Source organism: Protopterus annectens, chromosome 2.part0 (assembly GCF_019279795.1).
Source record: "Protopterus annectens isolate FY-2018-M chromosome 2.part0, PAN1.0, whole genome shotgun sequence".
In the NCBI taxonomy this organism is placed as follows: domain Eukaryota; kingdom Metazoa; phylum Chordata; order Ceratodontiformes; family Protopteridae; genus Protopterus; species Protopterus annectens.
This window is the reverse complement of record NC_056728.1, coordinates 1,360,884,985-1,360,911,696: the sequence shown is the minus strand read 5'-3', so window position 1 is coordinate 1,360,911,696 and position 26,712 is coordinate 1,360,884,985.

Below are 26,712 nucleotides of genomic sequence, written 5' to 3'. Positions count from 1 at the left end.
GATAGCCTATTGTTGGGAGGTGGTGTTGGGAGTTGCTGGGCTGTTGCAGAGCCACAGGTGATGATGAGGATGTTGTTGTAAAATAAATGAAAACAAATGGAAAGAAACAACAAAACAAACTGAAAAGACATGAAATAAACAGAAAGGATTGTGTCACGGAGGTTGTGGGAGAGAAATGCAAACATACAATTAAATGCAGTACTACTTAACCAGGAAAATATATGACCTCAACTGCAACTGAAGTATTCCAAGAAAACACATTATGGACTATTTTAATAGGTGTGCACTAGAAACTGAAGTACATCTAACTTTACTTTAGCAACCTCTGTGCATTCCTCAAACATGTAATGTATGTGCTGCATATAAATAGTACAAAACCACTATACTTTGACCCATGAAGTGCAGATGTGCTAGCTGTGGGGCCACTGTGGCAACAGAGGTGCTAGCATGCATATTTAGACCCTTATTAATGAACAGAGAATGTGTAAGTTGAAGGTCAATTTCACACAGTCCTGTGTGGAGGTATATTTATGCATAAGTGATTCCCTCTGTATAATAAGAGTTATTGTTCCTGTAAATCAGTCAGATTGGATCCCATGCAGGTAGCATTCCCAAGCACCTCCAATGGTGTACTGTGCAGTAATTAATATAACCAGAAGGAGAGTACCAGCTCCAACTATAGGAACAGAACACAGAATTTTCCTACAAACACAGAACTTTCCTACTGCCAAGCATGAAAGGCAGGTGCTTTATCTATTGAGCCATCCCATCAACACTGCCACTCCCCCGGCATGATGTAACTATGAGGCATATATACTAACTATACCTTACAATGGAGAATTGCCATAAGCAGCTGATAGGTACTATCTAATAAACAGCAGGTATAATTACAGTTCCCACAATGAAGCTGCCTAAGATGGACTGTACACAACTATGTACTAACTAATTAGGCTGAGAGTATGACAGATATTCTACTTTATATGGTATAAAACAGGTAAATTTACCCCTATACCTGTAAAGGTAATGTAACCTCTCTTGATATTGCTTATGATTCTCTGTGATGGCCTCTTGAGCTATGAGAGAATAAAAATGCAGACATTAGTACACTATGGTTGAAATTGGTATTGATACTATTAAATAATTAAAAAAAGGACAAAAAATAAAACATATCCTTACAGTACATCTCAGGAGCCCACACTCTTATCTCTTCTTTCTGTCAGCAAGAATGTCAGGATATCTCTTTTTCAGGACACAGTAATGATGTCTGCACTGCTTGCCAGTTCATGGAATGCCATTGACTTCCATCACAGCCTACTAAGACAACACCAAACATCCACATTATACTGGGGGCTCTGATATGAGTTGCTCAGTAAATGACCCCAGTGGTCTTTACAGAGACAACAGAGAAAGATTTTGCTCTCATCTGTGCACCACCAGGGCTCCCTGAAGGTACACATGCTTTCAAAAGCCATACCCATGCATCTGGTCTCATACCACAGAATCATGGCTGACATCTTGTGGTGATACCCGTTTTCCATTCTAAAAATTGTTTTGGAAAACAAAACAACTCAGTAACATGGTCAGTAACAGTGTTCAAGAGGGACCATTTAATTTCAGAACTTGTACAACACAGGGTTCAAGGGCTAAAATACGGCAACCCCAGTTTAGAAGCATGGCATATCATGTGGCTCTAATATTGATTGCACTGTTTGGCGACCCCATACTTCAAAGGATGCACCTAGAAATTACATAACACTTCCTTGCTTTATTTCCACATCTGGGCCTGTGCAGTGTACCTCTTAGATGTTCTGGCATGTGCATAATATCATGTAGAACCTTCAACAAAGGTCTGCTTATCGATGCAACATATAGATTGACTGATTCAGAGACACTGAAAACTTGGACCATCATTTGTATAATGATCTCACTCAGAGGCCTGAATATTCTCAATATAAATGCAAGCAGCCACAGAGGGTTTTTGTTACTTACAGAAGAAGCCAGAGACCTCCAGGAGAAAAAAAAACAATCTGCACCTGTTTTCAACAAGCAGTACTGCGAAAAGCCACATTTCAGCTTGGTTTTGGTATGCAGAGCTTTTTCCTAACTAGTAGTTGCAATTGCATGCATCTTATTGTTCCTGCAGGGACATACTTGTTTTGGAAAAATAAGCAGTAACTGTTAAATGTTCAAATAAGGGGAAAAGTACAGGCAGAGTGGCAAAGAGGGTGCGGTTCACAAGAGATATCAAGCTTAATGGGGACATACCCAATACTAATTGTGAGGTATAACTCTTAAAGGAGACAGGTCAGCATTGCAATGGGATGGGTTGGGGCATAGCTATTTGTGTGTGTGTGTGTGTGTGTGTGTGTGTGTGTGTGTGTGTGTGTGTGTGTGTGTGTGTGTGTTATATATATATATCTATAGAGAGAGAGAGAGAGAGAGATACAGATATATATAGATATGTTTAGTCATATGTGTAAAGGACATATTGCAGGACATGACAGCATAATGGAACTGCCACAATCACAGTATACTATTACAGTGACAAGCAAAATGCATATGTGCATGTGGGTGTCATATTTGTGTGTCAATGGTGAGCACAGCAGGAAATAACATGTGATGTCCATATAGAAGGGCATGTGACACAGTGTACCGAAGACAGAGTGTGATGTGAATGCGGTGGGAAAGACACTGACATACCATTTACCTCTGAGTCATATATCTGTATGTGCTGCTGGTTGGTGGGGCAATTCTTGCACTGTTGATTGTGGGTCTGTTACTTTTGGAAGGTTATAGGTTTACTCTTTGGTGTACTATTATGACTCCCTGTTGAGTATAGTGAAAGTGAGGCATACAATAACAGAGTGAGTGGACAGGGCCAGTCCTTACTAACATATTGACATGATTTACTCTTATACATGCAGCAATATGCCTGGCAAGAAAAAAGTATGGGAAATCAAAGTATCTGCTGGCAGGAAGAGTAGAAGGAGCAAGTTAGGTTCTTTGGGTAGGAGACTGCCAACAAGCACTCCTGTGAACATGTTTAACAGGATCTTAAGTTGACGTCAGTGCTATTGATAGCCATGGTCATATTTATGAGCACATCTGACATAGGGCCACCAACATTACCCTTGCCAGTGAAAAATGGCTGTCTATCTTGCACATTAAGGTAGGGCAACAGAGAAGGGGCCCTCAGTCCATACACCTTTGATGGAGACAGAGCTGTATCTGGACTCTGTCCACGGTGGGTGGGAGGATACTCCTCATAGTCCCATAGTGTGATGTTGGAATTTGCAGATGAGCTGCAACATTCCTTGAGAGCATCCATTGGAGATGCCCCAGGTGAGTTTTGTGATACCTGTATTACACTATGTTTACTTTCCATTGCTTACTTAACACTGCACATCTCACTAACATGGTGTGTGCTGGGTACTATAGGACATCTTCCCTAGGCACCTTCATGAAGTATGTATTATCTGGTATTGTTGCTAAGCACAGTAGTATTACATCTGCACTGAGAATAAGGTACAGGTGATGGGTTACAATTATACTGGGTTTTGCTGTGTTCACAGATGGTTCTCTGTCTTTTACCAAAACCATGGAACTTTAACTGACAGATGTTAGCCAATAGTCAGATCCTGATGATGACAGCAGTGACAGCAATGATTAGCTATCATAGTCACAGAACACAGCAGGGACTCTAATGACATAGGGAGTGTCCAAACAAGATCTTCTCCTCACACCATGAGCATAACCTTTGTGCCTGCAGGCACCCTAGAAAGAAACACACACCTCAGGAAGGGCAGGTTGCTATAGACAGACACCCATATGGGCCATCATCATCAGTGTCTGCCATTATCCCCATAGAGTGGAAGAGTGAATATATGGGTTTATGTACAGAAACTTGTTCATAGGTCCATAAGGTCATAGGTGTTTGCTAGCCTAATGACAATAATGGCATTTTTAAGCTTAGCCATGCATCCTAATGTCAGAGACATGGGCACCACCATTCCCCTGAACTAGCTGTGTCAATGAGTGTGATCCAATTTATGTTCAGGGCCATCACAGAAGCACAGGCTAATACTATCACAGCCTTTGCAGACTTGATACACATAATGCAGGGTGTGAGGGATGACCTCCAGGAATGCGTGCCCTGCATGTGCGACCATGTGCAACTGAATTACATACTGCCAGAAGCCATGTCCTCCCAGGCTCACATACAACATGGTAGACATCGTCTCCACAGCCAATCCCTAACTGCTTCCACATATGGTAGACATCATGGACATGGGCAGTAATAGCATTGTCACACTCCACCATCACTTTCACAACATCACATCTAGACGTGCCTATGGGCAGGACAGGGCACCCATTGGGTCATTCCAGATACAGCAGTGACATGTCTGGTAGCAGATGTGTAAAATTATCATGCAGGACTCCTACAACAATACCCCTCAACCTTCAGTGCAAGGAATCTCGACAAGGCCAGAAAGAATGGGGGGACAAAGGCGCAAAAGTAGGGACAGAATTTAAATATTGCTCCTATAAACTTATAAAGTTCCTAGAATAACAAGTGTTCCATTATTATGTACTTTCTGAAGGATATATAGTCTGAATTTGAAATGTCTGTCATTATTTAGCATTATTTAGTGACTTCAGTCTTCAACGATTGCCAGAAAACCACTAATTTTATGAGGAACAGACCAAAAATATAAGGCAAAAATCTGAATATTCTGCGAAAATCTGCAGAGTTGAGAGGTATGCCTACATCTAGCCAGGGAAATGGTACTATCCATGCAGTTCCCGAAATAAGCAGCACTCATGGACAGGAGCATGCACAGAATACTAAGCCATCTACCACCTACCATGCGTGTCATGGACCTGTCCACTAGATCAAGTTCCTGCTAAGCCTCAGCATGCACAAACACAGAGAAACACACACACACGCACACACACATACACACACACACACACACACACACACACACACACACACACACACACACACACACACACACACACACACACAAAACCAGTACAGCCCTATAGCCATACACAATCAAACAACCAGTGCTATTAGCCCATTGCATGGCATTTCCAAATAATTCACTGCTGTCTCACATCTTACTCATGCTACAGAAATAATTTTCACTTGGTACAGCACTCACACATTTTCTTGTGGAAGACATTGCACATTTGTGCCCCCTCACCTGTGCCCTTCCCTTTGTACTTTGTTACTTGGCTTTCCTGTCTAATGGACAGTTTGGTCAGCTGACCAGCCTATGCATGGACAAGCACAGTCTGATATTCAGTTTGCATATATCAATTTTACTGCAGTTTATATGCTGTGCTGTTGGCTGAAGCTATGTGAAAACTGCTGCCTATCTTTGGCACTGCCACAACATAATACATTTGCCTCCATTTAGAATTTTCATCCCCTGTTTTTGGTTGATCCACTGTCTCCTTTTCTGACTCAGCCTCCTCTGTATGATATGCTGGGAATTGCTCCTCTTGCAATGGCACTCCAAGCTGTAAATGACTCCTAAGTATCATATGGCATAGTATGCTATGCCTGGGTCATACTGGAGGGCACCACTAGATACATCCAAGCAGCAGAAGCATGCCATCAGCAACCAAACTCTATGCTTCCCATTAACTCTTTTTTTGTGATAGGGCATAACAGTATCACTGGCCTGTCTCATTCTGTCGACCACTGATGGGTGTTAAAAGTCAGGGGTCCAGTGATATCCAGCATTGCCAGTAAGATATCCCTGTGGGAAATAATCACTGTCAAACCACTAGCAGAGGTTACACATGTCTCATATGTAAGAACCACGATGACTGCCCAGCTTTTCTACAAACACATTTTAGATGACACCCTATACATTATAGACTACCTGGCAGTTAATGAAGTGATACCCTTTATGGTTCACAAACCTTCTTTCCAGGTAATAAGGTGAAGCATTTATTTCAATGGGAGTGTAGTCTATGGATTCCATTAACTCAAAAAACAGGCTATATCATAGAAGTCATGCATGGTGTTGGCTCTGTCTTCTGTGGTATGTATAAACTAGATATGTTCCCCCTCATGCTGCAGTATGTTATTAAAAAAAACGATGGAATATTCTCGAGGCAATTACTACCATTTTGTCTATACTTGGTTAATGAAATGTAACTAATATAGCTAAAGCCATGCATAGCTTGGTATCCACTGAGATAGGTAATCCACAACTCCCACAGGCCTGTAGATGAGGCCAACATGTTGACCAGGTCCAGCACGGTATCCAGATCCCCACTGTACTGGTCCACAATGGCAGTGTCATGCAGTCACTGAAATATGATGTGAACTCAGATGACATGGCACCTCCAAGAGTGATAACTCATACCACTATGTCTCATAGCAGCAGTAAGAGTCTGTTGCATATATACATTAACTAATGCTGCAGCAATGCCTAACAATACTTCCATTATTCCTCAACATAAGCTAGGGAATTTGGCTGTGGTCCTTATCACTAGTGTTAGAACACCACCTTTTTCTCTTTATACATATCTGACTCACTCCACCATCCAGTTTTACCTCATTTGCACATACTGATCCCTTCATTTTCCTACCATTACACACTACCATCTGATTATATGGCCATCACAACATACCACGAGAAGCCCTGCTGCTCTTCATCCACTGCTCACACTGAGTACATCTCTAAATCTCACACGCCATGTTTGTGGCTGCTCGTCATGCAAAATTGCCTAATGCAATGTGGTTAATGTGTCAGTATCCCTCTAGACAGAGATCATGTGTACAAAGGTGGGTAATGATATGATGCAGTCACACATTTTCATATTTGGAGGTACCTGTTGAGGATACACTTGCTTCTCCTGCACTATGTTCATGTGATCACTGTCATTCCTGCAGATGCTGTAGAAATGGGTTGCAACTGTTACAGTGAAGTGTGTGTTGTGTGTTGGAAATTGGTAGTGATTGCTGTTTGATGCAGGGTTCTTTGTTGGTCTACTACATGTTGCACCTGCACACCACAGTAGAAGTTCTCCAGCAAACTTGACTCATTATTTCTTTGAAAAAATGCTATGCTGTCTGCACCACTGTCTTTGAAATGAAACATCTTTGTTACATACTACTTAGCAGTGCTTATGAATCTTCATGCCAACACCAAATAATCCTCATTAAAATGTTTTCAATGTTGTTTGGCCAAACTACCTTTCTAGAAGAATTGTTAAGTATATGATATAAGGTAATGACATTTTTGAAAACATGAGGACAAAAGAACTAATAAACAATAAAGTTAAGAAACTATATTGGCCCTACTAAATGTTATCAAAATACACTTCTTTGTATTTAATTGTTTGACTTCAGTTGAATGAAACATGCAGTTTGATTACTCCAAGTAGCTAAACTCATGTACTCACAACCTAACATGACAGGTACATGGTGGATGTTTTCTTTTTTTTTCAGGAGTGCATGCTCTACTTTGCCCCCCCACACACACACACACACACACACACACACACTTAAAATTCTCATGCCAAGGTCATTGTAATTTAGCAAAAGAGTGATCATTAAAATAAAATTTAAAAAATCACTTTCTATGAGGTGATGCAGTCTCACAGTAAATAAACAATACTCCAAACACACCCATATCACTCCCACATTAATACATTCAGTTACAAGCAGCAGCTCTCAAGTACAGATGGTCAGACATTTTAGTATGAAATGCATGAAGGAAACCCATGCATTGCATTCAGTGAATTATAGGTGATCCTCATGTTCACCATTCTGGTAGGACTTCTTGTGTACACCACTGGCAGTAACGTGATTCAGTAGATGTTTTGTGTGCTGTACTGTGAGATGAATGAGCATCGTTCTCAGAATGCAATTATTTCCAAATCTGTAAGGAGTACCACTAGTATAGAGGAAGGTGTGCAGAGGGTGTAAGGTGTCACAACAAGCAGAGTACACAGCAGAAAGTTGCTGTTCATCCTTCAGGAGAAGGTCTTAAAGTACACTTCTCTATTTACAGGGTGTACAGCATTACATGCTCTGAATCTGTTTTATGAAGAACACTAGAGTTTCTTTAGTGTGTGATGGGGTGCTGTCTGCATGAGAGAGATTGTGTGTTATTTAAATAAAGGGGGCATCATGGTTTTCAACAGTTTTGAAGACATTCCAAGAAGAAGGTCTGCGTAAGTAAAGGGCACACATCATTGCAAGTTATGCACTCATTATTTTAAAAAGAGTTGAATGCAATTGGTATTGTTGTCTGAAACACATACTATAACAGTAGACACAACACTGTTGCCAGGGTAATCCAGGGGTGCTGTCTAGAAGTGACTTGCTTACATTCATACAGTAGGCCAGTGTTGACAGACTTAAATCTAGGGCTATGGGATGGTGCTGATCAGCAGTGCATAGTCTAATTCTGCTGTCCTGTTTCACTAAGAAGTAGAGCAGTAAGACTAAAGCTGGAATAGAAAAGCAAACAAGCTGCTTATGGGGGTTACATGCATTCCTAGTGTGCAGAGTTGGATGAATAGGGTACCTTAGGAATTATATGGTATAGATAGCTAAATTTCAATAATAACAGGTATCCCATCATAAAAAATATAATGAGGCTCAAAACTGATAGTATTTAGCTTTTGTTCTTTATGCTTTTAAGAACTTCATCAGAATACAATGCAAAACTTGGGTATGATGTTACATATAAGAAAAAATGACATGTGAGCATACAGTAACCAGTGGAATGCAAACAATGTTTATGTACAGTACCCATTAAGGTTAAGTGTAGTACTTTAAAATTGCCAATAAGCTTACAAATATTTACATATAATACATCATGCATGAGTTACATAGCATGCATGAATAAATTAATGTTTAATTATACCATTTGAGTGCACACTTAATAATGACAGTTTCATTTAAATCAATGTGTATTTCAGCACCAAGAAAAAGTTGCCACTAAGCTCCCTCAGTTCCAGAAAGACATCAGTATTTCCAAAAAATGGATTTGTTTGTTCAAGAATAATAAACTTAAAAGAGCCATTACAAGTAGTGGAATGCTTTGCCAAAGCATTATTAGTGTTACCAGTTCTAATGGCAGTCACGTGTTCTTTGACTCTGACAGTTTTCTTGATGTTTTTCCAACATAAAGCAAGTGCAGGCAGAGCACACTGCAGCACATACTACTGAATCAGTATGACAAAGTGTCTTGGAAAGCATATGGTATATTTGTGATGTTGAAAGGTGTACTGTGGACCAATAAGGATGTGAAGACATATAACACAATTGTTACACTTAAACACACCTTTAATTTCAGTGGTATTATTTATACGTTCTAACAAGAAATGTGAATTCCTATTTTCCAGGTGCATGTGAATAGAGTTGGTCCTTTTAAAAGAAAAGGAAGGTGTAATACCAAAGACTTTGTGCATATGTTGATAGTCAGATAATAATACCCAGTTGTCAGTAACCACCTGTCTAATAAGTGACATATCTCTTGAAATTGGTAGTGGAAAACTAAGAGACATGTCTGATTTCTTGTTTTTTTTTTTGGTGTTCTTAAAACCATATTTAAGGACATGTAAATATTTAGAATGCCTGAGAGATGCCATTTCAGCAAAAATATTGTCAATCAAAGATAGAGGATAGTCTCTGGGCTGGATTTACGAAGGCTTGCACGGAGTCTAAGAGTAGTGCAAGACTCCAGAAACCAATATGTCTGCAGAGCGATCCAGGAACAGCCGGCAGGGGTGTGCATGAGAGCTCATAAAACTACTCTTGCACGGACAGTGTTAGGTTATGCAAATTACCTCATTTGCTGCTGAAAGCTATGCAAATGAGGTAAATTTGTAACCCAGGAAACACTAACCTGTCCAATTAAGAGTAGTGTTATTTGCAGAAATGTACTCGGTTGGTAACTGAGTACCGTTCTGCAAATAGCAAAACGGAGCAATGACAGCTCCAAATAAAGGATGCATCCAGTTGTGGAAGCATGCCAATGGCCAAATATAAGGCCATTGGCATTTATATGTGTTGCAAAAAATTTTAAAAAATTAAAATATTTTTCCCCCTATCCCAGATGATTAAGCGTAGCGCAGCGTCGCGCAAACTTGCGGTGCTCTAAAAAACAAAAAAACAATAAAATAAAAGGCAAAAATAGGCATTTTATTACAAATATACATCTGCCATGCAAGTGAATGGCAGGCTGTAGACAACATGGCTACTGAGTAGTGGTTGACAAGGGGAAGCTCAGTGTGAGAGATGTAACCAAGCATTAGTAGGCAATCCTATGCAAATGAGTATAAGGATAGTGAATCCCAATTTTCCCTGCTATGTGAACCATGTCCCTAGAGTGTAAGAGTAGGATTAGGGGAGTAACAGAGTAGTAGATAGGTGACATCATGAGTGGGGTATGTATCAAAGAGTGTAAGCCCATTGGAGCAGAGTAGCATGTGTCTGCTGTGAGTTACTGAAGACTGGTAGAGGTGTGTCACTAGTTGTCTGAACTGAAAGCCAGAAACCAAAGGCGTATGCTGTGGCTACCACCAAAGTTTCTTGCAAAGATGCTTACACTGTGTGCGCATGCGTGTGTGCACCTGTAAACCCGTGTAAGCTTGTGTGCACCCGTGTAAGCCTGTGTAAGACTGTGTAAGCCTGTGTGCATGGATGTGCACCCGCCTAAGCCTGTGTAAGCCTGTGTAAGACTGTGTGCGCATGTGTGCTTGTGTGCGTGTGTTTGCGCTTGTTTGCATGGTGCTGCCCCCTGTGGAAACAGAAAGGGAAAAGGAAGGAAAAGTAGTAGTAGGAAGTTAACCAAGGAGAACTAGCAGAGCTGCCCGGTGAAATCAATCAGTATCAGCCAATTACACAGGCAGTACACTAGCCCAGCCCAGCCCATCACTTAAAACTCTGCAAAAAACATTCCCCCATGTTTTACTCAGAAACACTGCAGTATACAAAGAAAAGTGAAAACTTAAAAAGCTTAACTGAGACAAAAATGTTAGGGGCTGCCATTGTTATTATAAGGCAACATGTGCAAGATGCTGAGGGTGGTGCATTGCAAATGTTGCTGAGCAACCCACAGTGAGGAGATGGAGAAGAGTGTACAGACCCAGGGTAACCTACTAGGGGCTACATGAGCTGGAAATAGTAGAGCGCTATAGAGTGGACAGAGAGCTCCTGCAGCAAATTGTTGAGCTGTGCAGGACACGCCTCACACACAGAACCAACAGAGGAGAACCCATCCCAGTGGAAACCAAGGTATGTGTTGGCCTAAGAATACTAGCAACAGGTACCTTCCAGAGACCAACTGGTGATATGATGGGGATTTCACAGGCATCAGCATCCAGGGTACTGCACCAGTTTCTGAATGCCATATCAGCATATGTCGGTGATCATGTATATTTCCCTAACTCCCGGGAGGTATTGACCAGCAATATGTGTCTCTTCCAGCAAATAGCGGAATACCCTGAGGTAAAGGGTGCAATTGACTGCATGCACATACACATCAAAGCACCAGCTGGTGAGCGGGGTAGGGCCTACATCAATCACAAGGGCTTCCATTCCATCAATTGCCAGGTTGTGTGCGATGCCCAGGGCATAATACTGAATGTGTGTGTTGGCTGCCCTGGAAGCTACCACGACTCACATATCTGGCATCTGATGCAGCTGTACCAGACATTTGCCAATGGGGACATCCCTGACGATCACCTAGTGGGGGATGCTGGATACGCACTGGAGCCGTGGCTGATGACACCCATCAGAAATGCACACATACCTGAACAAGAACTCCATAATGAGGCACACGCACAAACACAAAATATAATTGAGCTTGTGTTTGGGATGCTCAAGTCACAGTTCCGGTGCCTGGACACATCTGGTGGAGCCTTGCAGTACTCACCAACTACATGTACCCAAATTGTCATGGTATGTGCCATGCTACACGATATGATCCTGCGAAAACAGCTGCAGCAGGAACAGCATGGGGCAGAGCCAAACAGCCCCCCACCATTGCCAAGGTCTGCACAGGCACAGCGTGACTCGAAAGAGGAACAACCTGAGCCTGCCTCAGTAGGCAGAAGGAGGCATGCCCAGTATGCCTTGGCCTTGGCAAAGAGGCAATGCATAGCACATACACTGGCTTGGTAGGAACCCTGGAAATGATACCCCTCTCTCTGACTTGCACATAAAATAAAAGGGATGCCTAACTCGACACTACCTGTTTTCAAACATGTATAGGGAGTGTAGTATGTGCATCTGACATAGGCAGCCCTGCAGCACCACCGGAGGCATGATTGCCATGTTTTAAGCAATATAAAGCAGTGCTAAGCAGCATTTACCAATATTTAAAATATGTAAACAAAATTACCCGTGCCAACTAGCACAATGTTGGACAACGTTGAGCAATGTTGGGCAAGGTCGGGCAAAGTTGTGCAAAGTTGAGCAAAGACAGGTAAACATGCTCATATTAGCTTTACTGTTCCTTAAGCAGTCTGGTCTGCCTAGCATGAAAATAAAAAGCAGTGACAGGGCTCGAACCCATGATACAGTGCACTATAGTCACAGTACTGAACCACCAAGCCATGATAACATTTCAGTAGCACAGACACAGCAGGACAATTGTACAGTAATGCAAACACAAAGAAATGCTGTAACATGCCCCTAAAGATGCATATGGGTAACCTCCCCCACAGGCCTATGCAGACAGAGAACATCAGGCCAGGTGGTGCGATGTGGGCTGTGTAGGCTATGAAGTTGCAATCTAATATATGTGGCATTGGATGCTAAGAGTAGTACAGTAGTATGCCTCAAGCCAGTACGATAGGCAACAGTACAGACTGAAATGGTGTACTGTACATAGCAGTGCAGGCATAGCAAATGTGTATAAGTGTCAGGTGAACCTCTCATCGTATGTACACACACAGCAACAATCAAGTGTGCCCCTGGGTAGAAATGTACAAATAATAGCTTCCCCCCTGTATGTAGAAATGTTGATAAGTCTCTGCAAAGTGTCTTATGGATGCCCTGCAGGCACAGCATGATCCCTGTTGATCTATGACACAAAGTGAGGCCGGCTGTAAAAATACAACTTTATTTTCCATGCACATATAGTATAAATGTCTATACTGGACATGCTCACACACTCCAACAAATGTAGTGGATTTCATTCAGCATCACACAAAAAGGTCATACTGGGCATGCTCACACACTTATGCCAAATACGGAGGTGATAATAAGGGATCTATGGACAAATGTGGATAGACATCTCTACTACCAGAACCACATTCACAAAGTTGTCAGAAAATCATGCTATGTGTTCACACAAACCACCAAGGTATGTGCATGTAGGTCAAAGGAGGTTCCCAGTACTCATCAGTCATCAGACCCATCAGAGTACCACAACCCACTTGCAATGAATCTGACTAGGCACGTTCAGCAGCCAGAAATACCACTGTACCCTAACAAGAGGATTACTGGCCTCAAACAGTAGCCCCATGCAACAAGAATGAGTGTAACCCAATCTGTACTCTGTTGCATACTATCTACTCAGGAGATCTCTGCCCAACAGACAGGTCCATGTCATGGCTACACTCAGATCTGTTCTGATTTACAGCTCAATGGTACTAAATATACAGACCCAACTGATATTGGCAACATCTTGCAGATAGGATCAGTGTTAACTGCACCCCCCCTCTCACCCATGAAAGAGCACATATCTATAATGGAAGACTGCAAAGTTGCTGTCATCATGGCTGCACAGGTAAAAAACACTCTCCAAAGCCAGTATCACAGCAGCCATGGGACCAGATAACTTCACAGGCTGTGTTCCACACAAATCACAGAATGAACAGACACCACACTGACATACCATGTGCAGTCATAGCCTCACCTCATGCTTTGTGCTTTTTGAATAGTACACAGTGACGGTCATCCCACTACACAAGGGTGGAGACACCATGGACCCCAGGAACAATCACCCCAGTAGCCTGATGAGCATGCTCTTTAAGGCCATGGAATTTATCATCATACAACATATAAACATTACATCTGTAATCCCCAAACCCTGGACCACAACCATGTAAGGAAAGTAAAATGCAGATCATGTCACCTAAACCTGATAGATGACATTGAAGCAGTCAACAGAACTGTCGACAAGGGTAAGGTGATTCAGACAGCCTATGTTGATCCTGCCATGGCATACAACACCACCGCACACTCTGGAAATATAGATAAACCCACTAAACTTGGTATAAATTGCTATGTCACAAGATGTGCTGCCAACAGGCCTACCGACAGAACACACACTGTGAAAGTAGCAGACTCCAAGTATGACTTTGGACCAGTGATGAGTGCAGTACCACAAGGTCCAGTCCTGTGTCTTGTCCTGTTTAGTATCTACTTCCCTGAAGTAAACTTCAACATGGAAGGTCTGTGGCTACTGAAGTTTCCAGAGGACTGCAAACTAGGAGTCATAATTGTAAACACTAAAGATGTGGACATCCTACAAAAGGGCCTCACTGAGACAGATGGCTGTTGTCAAAGCCATGGGCTCTAGCTCAATGCCAAAAGGTGCATTGTCATCCCCTTTGTTAAAGGCTCTGTAGCCACGAACGACAACATAGGTGGTAGTATACTTAACAATGAAAGTGTGACAAGAGACCTTGGGTCACAGGTGGGCACTGGACACAACAGTGATAATCACATCCCCACAGTAGTCAGGAAACCCTGCTATGTAGCACACCCCATCACAAAATGTGTCTCATGCAGAATAGAAGAGGACATTGTTCCCCACTACCCATCACTCACTAGAACTATAAAAGAGTACAATGCCACATTTGCTACATACCTCACAAGCCAACTGCAACAACTGGAAAGCCTGCAGCAATACCTCACAAAGAGCATTAGTGGCCTGAAATACATGCCACACACAGACTATCAGAAAATGCTCCATCAGTACTCCCTTGCATATCGCCTACTCAGATGTGTTCACTGCCTAACATACAAAGCTATGTCAAATGCAGAGCTGTTGGACATGCTCCACGTAAAACACTCACAATCCCCCTGACCTTTGGACCCAAAGCCACAAGTGAAATACAAAAGGAAGGGGTGTACACATTCACCTTATGGATACCCCCACCTCCAGGTTAGTGGCACAGCATGAGGCCTTGGAGACCATGCAAGTGCAACTAAGATTGTGCAAAGCTGCTCATCAGATTGTAGCCTTCTACAGATCACCTACATTGTCACAGGAACCTCACACATTACTCCTGAGAACAGTTGAAAATATCAAGGTCCTATAAAACAACATTATATGAGGTGATTACAACTACCCAAACAATGGGTGGGAGAATCACTTGTGTACAATGCCCATTGCCCAATGTTTTCTAGAGTATAAAAGCTCTAACACCCCGGAACAGCTGGTCATCATGGCCACTAGAGGTGACACCATATTGGACATGATCATCACCAACATGGGGTACCAGTGTTCCACAACAGAGATAAAACCCTCGCTGGCAATATCAAATCATAAAATAATCACACTGGACATCCACATCATGCACCCACACCCAGCCAATTAAACCACTGTGAAGACATTTTCAAAAGCAAACTGCACACATCCCAAGACAAAAGTGGAAGGTTCCAAAGACCTCTTGCGATAGGAAAATGGTATACAATCTGCCAAATCAGTTACAAGTGCATCCTATGAGCATCTAAAGGGATGCATGGATCGAGACATCACAAATAAAACCAAGATGCACTCCTCCAAAAATAAGAAAACAATCTGGTGGTCGTTGGCCATAAATAAGTTAGACAACAGAAGGAGGAAACTAACACCCGATAGAGCCAACTTCACTAAAGAAAAGGCATCACTGATCATTATTAGGAAGTAGTAATGATCGCTCATGGAATAATCCAAGGACACTGTCAAAAGACAAATTGCCAAAATTGCCAAGGACTGTAAGAATAGCAACCACAAAGCCTGCTGTAGCTTTACCAGACATGTAGGTGTCAACTTCCAAATATGCTGTCAGCTACTGACAAATGGCAAGGAATACACTGAACCAACTTTCATTGGCCACATCCTGGGGGACAAGTTCAGTGCAAACCTCCCCCCATCACCCCCAAAAGGGCCTGTGTCCATCACAGAAGGATGCAGAGCCCCAGATGTCATGAACATGCAGGTAAGGACAGCCCTCTCCAAAGCCAAGAACACAGCATCAATGGGAATGGATGGTGTCCCAGGCTGCGTCTTACACTAGGCCCAAAGGGAACTACACCCTCACCTACATTCACTGCCCAGACTCAATCGTACCACAGGGTATGTACACAAAGAATGGCATACACTAACAGTCATCCAGCTCCACAAAGGCGGTGCCACAACAGAACCTGGAAACCATTGCCCTATATGGCTACTCAGCCTGGTCTACAAAGCTATTGATCAAATTTTCATGGAACCCATAAACAGAGACAATGGGGACCTCCAGACACTGGACTCTACACAAGCTCACCTTGTTAAAGGCAGATCCTGCCTCCTAAACATAGTTGACTTACTTCAAACAGTCAACAAGGACATAGATGGAGGTGAAATTTGTCCACACAGCCCACCTGGACCTCACTAAGGACTTTACCCACCATTTCTCACTCTGTCATCATGGACACGCTTACCAGCCTGACCATCAACAGGTATGTCACAGGATGTGTGGCCTAGTTGTCACACAGATCAAACACACATGTTCAGAGTTGTGGGTGCCATGTACGACTTGAAGACAGTAACAAATGGCATCCCACAGGTCTTGCTCCTGGGACCCCACCTGTTCAGTGGACACTGCTCAGAGGTACAGGCAAGCACAGGAGGAGTATGGCTGAACAGGTTTGCATATGACTGCTAACTGTGATCCATAATTGACTCAATGGCTGACACGCACATCCTCCAGAAGGGGCTTACAGACACAGATACCTGGAGTCAAAACAATGCCCCAACAAGAATGACAAAGAATGCATATTCATCCCGTTTTGCTAAAACAAAGTGCAAACAAATTACCACATAGGTGGTACACCAGTATGTATGGAGCAAGTCATGAAGGCCCTGGGGACACAGTTAGATAGTGAACTCTCCATTGATGATCACATGGCCAAAGTGTTCAGACATTCCTTCTATGTAGCCCACCCTTTGTCACCTACTGTAACCCACTTTGTCTAATCTGATGATGTCACCACCCTACAAATATACCTGTGGAAAGAGAACTTACAGTAACGTGTATATCGCGTTGTGTAAATGTATACTCCTGTAGTGACATAAAGCAGTTAGGTAGGGGTTTGAATCCTGTACTTGACAACTGTGTTTGTGTGTGAACTCCTGGGAGATGAGCAACCTTTTTGGAGAGTAGTCAAACACCTTAAAGGTGGTATACTAATCTTTTTCAGGTCTGATTATGTCACCACCCTACAAATATACCTGTGTAAAGAGAGCACACAGTAATGTGTATAGTGTGTAGTGTAAATGCACACTCCTGTAGTGACATAAAGCAGTTAGGTAGGGGTTTGAATCCTGCACTTGACAAGTGTGTATATATGAGACTGTTGTTCAATGGGTTGTGGGTTTTGCTTTTACTACTGTATGACATATCAGTATAACACCAGTATGTGCATTGCACATGTGAGGTAGCTGTGTGGCAAATACATTTACGTACATGTGACCTCTATTATTTATTATTTCATGTATGGGAACCCTGCTTTCTCCAAGAACACATCAGTCATCTATTCAAGAGTGTGCTGCTGCTGTCCGGACCTTATGTCACATCTGTATGCTTGTGACAAGGCCTGCCACTGCAGTGATCCCTGACCTAGGTCAACTGTGTCACACACACATTACGGTTTCTATAGAATTGTGTGAGTGAGTGTTTATGTCTGAGGTAGATGTCAGACCTGTTCAAACACAGCAGGGCCTATCATTGATGGCTATTCATTATAGGTGTACAACAACCTTTGTGGATATGCATGCAGACCCCTTATTGCTTAAGTGATCCACCGAGGGGTTTAAACATACCGTTGGAAATGTGATTATCAATGGAGAGATGACGTACCACTTGGTTGCATGTACACATCGGTACCTGTTCTTCATGTTTATAGCTACTACTTATGTGGTACTGTGGGGATACTATGTTCCTTAAAGGTGGATGACTATGCTTTGGTTGGCTTATAGCTTTACAGCATGGGTTTGACAACAGGGATCTGTCTGTGTGATACCCTTATGGAGGATGTGTGTGTCATCTGGAGAATGCATTATAGGCCACAGTATGCATCACCACACATGGATGGACATATCCCTACTGTGATTGCTTGTACCAAAGAGAGCTATATGCCAAACAGGAGTGGTCTCAGTAATGTGTGCAGGTGAATACCACTGGTTACTGGCATAGTATAGTACCTGAAGTGTCCAAATGATACTGTGTGTCCTACATCTGTGTGTCAGTTGTCAAGACATCATCTAACGATGGGTTATGGTCAGGCTGTTGAAGTAGTGTATACTACCAGAATGCAAATCAATGACAGATATTAACAGTATCACCCACAGCACAGTGTCTAACCATGTCATACAGACATGTGTAGTCAGGTTCCGGAATGTGTGTAGTACAATGCATACTGGCCACCAATCAAGACTATGGAGTGTTACTATGTAATACAGGGCATGTCACCCTGCCCATGTGTCCACTATGCACGTACATGCAGACAGTGCACCTGCACCATGTTCACAAATGTACACCTGCAAATCTGTGCCACACAAATCCCACACATACTGTCCACTCTCTAACACATGCTGCCAATACTACACACATCAGCCAAGTGACACGTGGGTGGACTATACACTATTGGAACTAACACTGGTGTGAACATTACTACAATGACAATCATAGTTTACATGCATCATGCCTGCTCAGCCACACCTTCAAGCATATCATTACACTCTACTGCGGACAACATGCTAACATTGCTATACTGCTATTAAGTCACCCTGTGCATCAGCACCATGGTAGCCTGTTCCTGCATCGATGTCACAGAGGACAGGATGTGGCACAGGATTCATCATATGCACAGGGTGTGTACTTGGTTTGCCAAAGGCCTAAAGTGAGCCATACAATCAACATGTATGGGTGTGTGTGTGTGTGAGGGCCAAGAGTACTGCTATGGGCCAATGTTGATGTGATGTGTGCGTGTATGTGGTAGTCCTAGGTGTGTTGTTTATGTGTGTGTGTGTGTCTGTATGCACACAGCTCCACCATGTGGCTGCCATATACGGGTATTTGTGTAACAGCCACAGACTGTACCTGCCAGGCTTTACAGATCACTGTCTCTGGCCACGGATATGGTACCTGTGCCTGGCAGGGGTGCTACTGACACTATCAGGTACTAAGCCTGACTGGGTACTATCCCCAGAGGTAGATGGATGTATGCTGGACCCAAGTCCCTGCTGGGACTGTCCAGAGCCACATGCACGTGGTTTCTAGGATGGTCTATGGACAGCCTAGCCCCAAAATTGCTGGGGCTGGTACTGGCACTATGGGAGCAGCTGTGACTTGAGGGACGTCTGCGGCAACTGCCAGCTGCTGATGTTGCTAGAATACATCCACGTCAGTGTCTCACCCATCCTGCACTGTCCTGACACGTGGACATGACATTTCGGAGGACATCTAATGTCTCACCCCAACGTCTATCCATGACCTCAGTGTAGTTATGGATGGCACCTGCTAGGTCACGGATACTGTCATTTAACACGGTGTTATGTGCCCTCTGTGCCCTTAGTCCCTGTCTGGTGTTCCGTTCCATATGTGCCTGTGCCTCCATGACAGCCTGGAACATGCACAAGGTTGTAAGACCTGTGGCACGTCTGCCAGTGGCATGATGGCCAGCGTACTCCGACGAGAACCCCTGGACATCTGCCTATGTGGTACCCTTCCAGACATCTGGGTATGGCTGCTGTGTTGGGATGCATGTGCCATAGATACCACACTGTCTTGGCCAATGCTGGCTATACGCTGTCCCTCAGCTAAGGGCATTGGTGATGGATGTACTGGTAGTATCACTGTGTGCATGGATGGGGTGGACACTTGTGTACTGTCGATTGTTGGCTCAACGATAGACCCTGGCATACATGCCTGTGCCTCAACACACCTATCATCATCATCACTATCATGCTCAGTGACATCAGTTTCCCTGCTGCAGTGAACCAGCCCAAAATCAGCACATGTGAGAGGGAGACAGGAAACACACTTTACGACATGTACATGATGTCTGCACACAGCACACATGCACACATGAACACATGAACACATACACACATGAACACATGCACACATGCACACATGAACACATGCACACATGAACACATGCACACATACACACATGAACACATGAACACATGCACACATGCACACATGAACACATTCACACTTGAACACATGCACACATTTCCACATGAACACATATACACTCCTCACTACTACAGACACACACAGACACACATACCACCAACAATCCAGAACATACTCAATAGCGTGTGATGGTGGGTTACAGTATCACAAGCCAAACATTTAAATCAAAGTGACAGCATGCAAGACGTGTGTTGCTCAACAGCATGCAGTGTGAGTGTAGACAGCCCTTGCTAATAACAGTATACATGGCTTTGATGCATGTGTGTTTTGTTCAGTGATTGGCTTCACCCTGTAATGCAATGTGTACATGGACACAACATTGCTGTGCAAGTATTAACATCTCTGCAATGTCCTGTGCACCATCACTCGCAGATATACATACCTTGGCTGGATGTGTATCAGTGTGTCACATAGATATCCATTTCTGATTAGTGCATCTGTGTCTTTAGCAGACAATTGCAGACACAGGTTTAGCACATGCATGCTATGTATACACACAGGATGAGTGGTGCATGTATACCTGATGGAATACAATTGCTTAACATAGACATTGTACAGTGGTTATGGTGAGTGTAGGACATATTGTGGACATGCTAGTGCCAAGCATGACATGGCATGCTACCACACAACTGCAACATTAAACTTCACACATGCACAATGTGTGTCATGTGACCTATACAGTCAATAGTATTACAAGACATGTGTGTCACTATGTACAAATGGTGATTGCTATGCAGATTGTGTATCGGTGCATATGTTTGCACACACACAACATTGAGGTGCATAGCAATTAATGATATGTGTAGTACTGTGGCCACTGTAACTGGATGTGGTGTAGTACCATGTGACATCATCATGCAGCATCATGTGGTCACTCAAGGCTACTAATGTGTGCCAGACCAGCACATAGCATGTGTACCTGTACTGCAGTAGCATGGCTACATTCGCCATTACATGGACAGTTGTTACATGGGTTCATAAGGTGCACAGTAGGGGGCATTACTTAACATGAATGTGTTATGTGTTGAAGAGTGTTGCACAGCCACATGAGAGGAATCTGCCCCTCAGGTATGTTATGTGTGCTGTGTGGATGACAATTGGGATACTGAAGTGTGACCTTACAGCGTGTGTATGAATAAGCCATGTGTAGCATGTTAACATGTACAGCGTATGACACAGTTGTGTGTGTTGTGTGCATGTGTATCGACTGTGCCTATCCAACATCCACTACAGTGTTGTCACAGTTGTGTGGGATGCTCTGTGTATTGCATGTGTCTGAGTCAGCTACTCACATTACTGAGATGTGCATAGTCTCACGGCAAACATGCACAGCATGCATTATGTGCTGGTGTGTGATGTGTACATGGCCTACACCTCACCTATGACATGCACATTTATTTAGCAATAATAAATGTAGAACACACTCACAAGCATGGGTCTGCTGCCTTGCTATCACACCAGAGGGACCTACAAGGGTATGAGACAGTTTGGCAGTAGCAACAAGTGTGGCATTGCTACTGTGTGTTTGCAATCTTACAGTAGTATGACTGTTGACAGTCACAGACCTGCATATTATATTCCAAATTATTATTATTGCACAACACTAGGCACCACATCTTGTAACTACACACTACACATCTTACATAAGCATGATCTACCAATGGAGGTAACAGTAGTGTACAGCTATGCCATGTTACCTGCACGCTCCATGTCAACTTGCTGGGTGGCTCCAGTCTCCATGATAACGCATGTCAGTTGTTGCTGCTGTCATTGGCCAGGAGCCACCTGACTCAGGAGCAGCTCCTCCACTCTGGTGAGGGGGGGATGGATGGCTACCCCACCACATGCGGCAAGCTGTTGTCTGTGGATATCAGATGCATGCTGCCGGACATGTCTAATTAAATCACTGCAGTGATGTCGTACCTGCTCATATGTCCGGTTATGCATGCCTATGTCATTTACCCTACGGACAAGATCTTGCCACAGTGCAGTCCGCTCATGCTGGTCCTGGCTGGTTCTTGAGAACAGCATGGTGTAGTGCTGAACCATGGTGTCTGTTATCACTTCGTCCTCTGCTGTGCTGTATGAGTAATTATAATGGTGGGCCATAATCCTGGAAGACAAAGAAACAATATGTGTGAGCAAGTCAAGTGGCACACTTAATATTCTAAAGTACGGATATCATATAACTGCCATATATAGCAACCTATTGGCTGTCAAAGGATACACACTTTCAATACCACATATCAGTTCTGAACCCACAACTGCCTGACAGTGCCTGGCACACTCCATATATCAAACCATGTTCTGCACAGCAACAAAGATTAATCAGTATGTAAGACTATACAACAGTATATGGCACACTGTATGCAACAGAATGCACCACCTAGCCACAGGGGGTATATATCATGCTAATGCATAACATAACAGGTAATCCATTGCAATGATTGTAGGGTGAAGTCACAGTATTACCAGCATACCACACTAGTCATTGATGGCAAACCCCTGCCTAACATATGTGCTCATTTGTCAATATGGGTGGCATACTGCTGTACTACACTATACATGTTGCTAGATACACATTTATATCCTGTAACACACATATGACCATGGCCATGGTACAGCCATACACACACACATATCAGACATACATACTAGACACAAAGGTATGGCAACACACATGACCTTTACCTGTGTACCATACAGTACTGTGTGTCAGTAGTTATAAGACCTTATGCCTGAGGTATGTCATCTGGAGGACTATGGGGAACAAACAAAACAGTGGTTCCAGGACATGTGTACATACACCTTACTGTGCTGTTTAGCATACAGCTTCAGGTAGTACTACAGTTCATTCAGGGGTTGGATTCACCAGCAGTCACACTCAATAAGCATACATGTACTGCTCTGGCCTACAATAGGACACCCCAGTCAACACCAACACACTACATCAGACCATCTGGCATACTGCTTTATGTGCCTAGCAATAGCATACACATCATTTGCTGGGATCACAGCTAGGACACTACATACCATGACAGAAACAGTTTCCCACTTAGCTATCACACATATACAGAACTTGGACGCATTCACCATCACACTCAGTCAACCTCACAAAGCAATTATTGCAACAGGTACATGTGGATGTGTATTGGTTCGTAGGTAGGTTATAGGCTATTGGCCCTAGGACCTATAGATGTCTAGCCATATGTTACCCTGGCCTTTGACACATGGGTGATTTCATTTCACGTGGCCCTGTCAAGCAGAGCCACAGAGGTGATTCCCAGGGTGTATTTACTATCTCACACGCAATCATCAGGTTTATATATGATGACTGCTAATTAGGAGCTTTGTTTGCTATTGATAGGTGGTTTGTGCCAGGGTATGGGATGTCTCTGAGATAGGGATCTATCCATCCAGCATGTGCTGTTTATTGAGGTGAGAAGCTTTATGTCCCTAGAGCGTGTAGCTCGTAGGGATTGTGATCTGATTACGTGGAGCATGTCCAACAGCTCTGGGTTTCACATAGTTTGCATGTTAGGCAGAGGTCACCTCTGGGTAGACGGTATGTAACACAGTCTAGCTGTAGTTTTGTGGGACGGTCTGCATAGGGCATCTGTTTGAGGCCGGTATTACCCTTTGTTTAGTATGTCTGTGTCCTTTCCAGTTACTGTAGATGTCCTGTGAGGTACATACCACATGGTGCATTGTACTCTATAATGGGCTTTCTGTGCGTGGAGTAGGGGGGAACACTGACCTATACTTCCCTGGATGACACACCTTTTGTGATTATGTGTGCCACATAGACAGGTTACATGACTAGTGTGACACTGTGACAATCAAAGGGGAGACTACTGTCCACCTGTGTCCCATGGTCTCTTATCACACCTTCAGTGTTAAGTAGACTACCACCTATGTGGTAGTTAATGGGTACTGAATATTTGCAAGGAGGGATGCCAATGCAGTGAGCTTGAGTCCATGGCTTTGTCACCAGGCATCTGTTGCAGTAAATATGAGCCTGTCTCTCTCTCTCACTCTCTCTCTCTCTCTATATATATATATATATATATATATATATATATATATATATATATATATATATATATATCTGTGTGTATATATATACACATATACATATGAACATCCGTTGGTGTACATATTGATATACATACAGACACATATACAGTCCACCTTTCATGGTGGGAATATTGAGTATGGGAAGGTTGTGAGGTATACAGTTATGTCATAATATTGCACAGTGTTGTATGGAAAGCATTGAAGGTGTTCTCAGCCCATGTAGCTTTAGCAGGCCTCACTGGCTGCAACACTGCAAACCTGACAAATCATACCCACAGCATTCAACCACCACATGTCATATACCAGCACTGTATGCTGTCTGGTTTGCCACACACTACAACCTATATAGGAATATACACATAACAACCTTCAACAACATCTATGTATCCACCTTTCACAAACAGTTGCAGTATGTCCCTTGCTCTATGCACATGTACAGATGCTAATACATCTGATACAGACAGATCTCTCCATATGTGTGTGCCATACACACACAAGGACCACACTGTTGTAAGTCCATGTACCTCACGGCTGACTTATTGTGCCTTGCTAAAACATGAACAGGTGTCACATGGTAGCACACAGTAATATTAGAGGGTGTATATATAGCTGCAAATGCTTAAATACCATACTAGCCCGGTAGAGCTGTTGCCAATGCTAAGCTACACGTTGATATGACTATCATGCATTTGTCACATCCATGGTTATATAGCTGTATGCACTACTCCCCCAAACAGACATTGTCCACACTACTGTACAGAACACAGATAACATGGTTCAGATGTTTGACATTTAATGCTGAGCTACATATATCACAGTTATGTGCCACTGCACACAGCTACAAACTATGTCCATGGCAGTAGTTATGCAGGGCGTCTGTGCATAGATACGTACTGCTGCCACATATTGATGTTTCAAAGTATGTAGAGTAGTCTTCAAATACATCTACTACATGCCAGTTAATACATATCTGTTACATACCTTTCCTTTGTATGCGTTCGTATTTTCACTCAGCTGTCTCTTTGGCTGAATTTATTATATTTTTTTATGTTTCATTTTTTTTTTATTAGTATATATATATTTTTTTTTTCTACTAGTGTGGGTGGGGGTGTGAGTCTCTCTCTCACTCTCTCTGTCTCTGTGTGTGTGTCTTTCTCTCTCTCACACCATCTGCAATGGGATGATTGCATGTGTGGCTAGCAGGTACAGCATGCTTTTATGGCCTCTGCACCAATTGCTGACCACCATTTGGTAATTGCATGCAGCCTGCTGTATGGTGATTGCAGTACTCACTGTCATATCAACCCAAATCTATAAATTGCTATGCCAGGTAGGCGTAGCCCTTTCAGCTTTCCAGAGTGGGGCCCATGCTTGTTTGCTGTGGAGACCGTTGTGTAAGTCAGAAGGTTGGTATAGTTCTTATATCTGAAGCTAGGGGTGATATAATTGTTGTACTCAGACCTGAATGTTGCCACTTCCACTACACAGTTGTCAGTGTAGAATTGTACTCAACCCTACATATGCTAACACAAGATACATGGGAGTATGTAGTTTCTTTTCTACTTATACAATTTACTGCCATACAAAAGTAGTTATTGAGATGTATTCATCTGGCACATGAACTGTTTGTGAACTGCTATACTGTGAATATTTATTCACTCACTCACTTTTGAACAGTTTTTGCTTTTTTACTGTTGACATTAGCATAGGCTGCTCAAGAAAACTGTATAAATTTCTGTACTGAGTATGCCTACCTACATCCTTGGTAGACCCTGAGCACACAGGTTTATTGTACATTTGGGTAGGGGTGCAGTATGACAGAGGGCATTATGTCTTAATGTGTTAACTTTATCTTGCTGGACTTAAAGGGTTGCTGTGTACCTGTTAGTTTACCAGGGCAAGTAGTCTGTCTGCGTAACTCCCAACTGTGGACCTATCCAGATGGTAGCCCGAGGTTAGCCTGTTATTCTTTGTGCACCACACCATTCTTTTCAGCACTGGAACAATGGCATTGTCACAGTTGGTTGCTACCAGTACATGGCTACATCCCTTAGTATTTCAGTGTTGTACTCCTACATATTGGTATGCTTCTGGAACTCCTTCCAAAGCTATTTGCACAGTGTGTAACAACAGAATAGCTGATATGCCTGTGTGTTTCAGACTCTGCCAGGCCTCTCAAACACTCAGGTA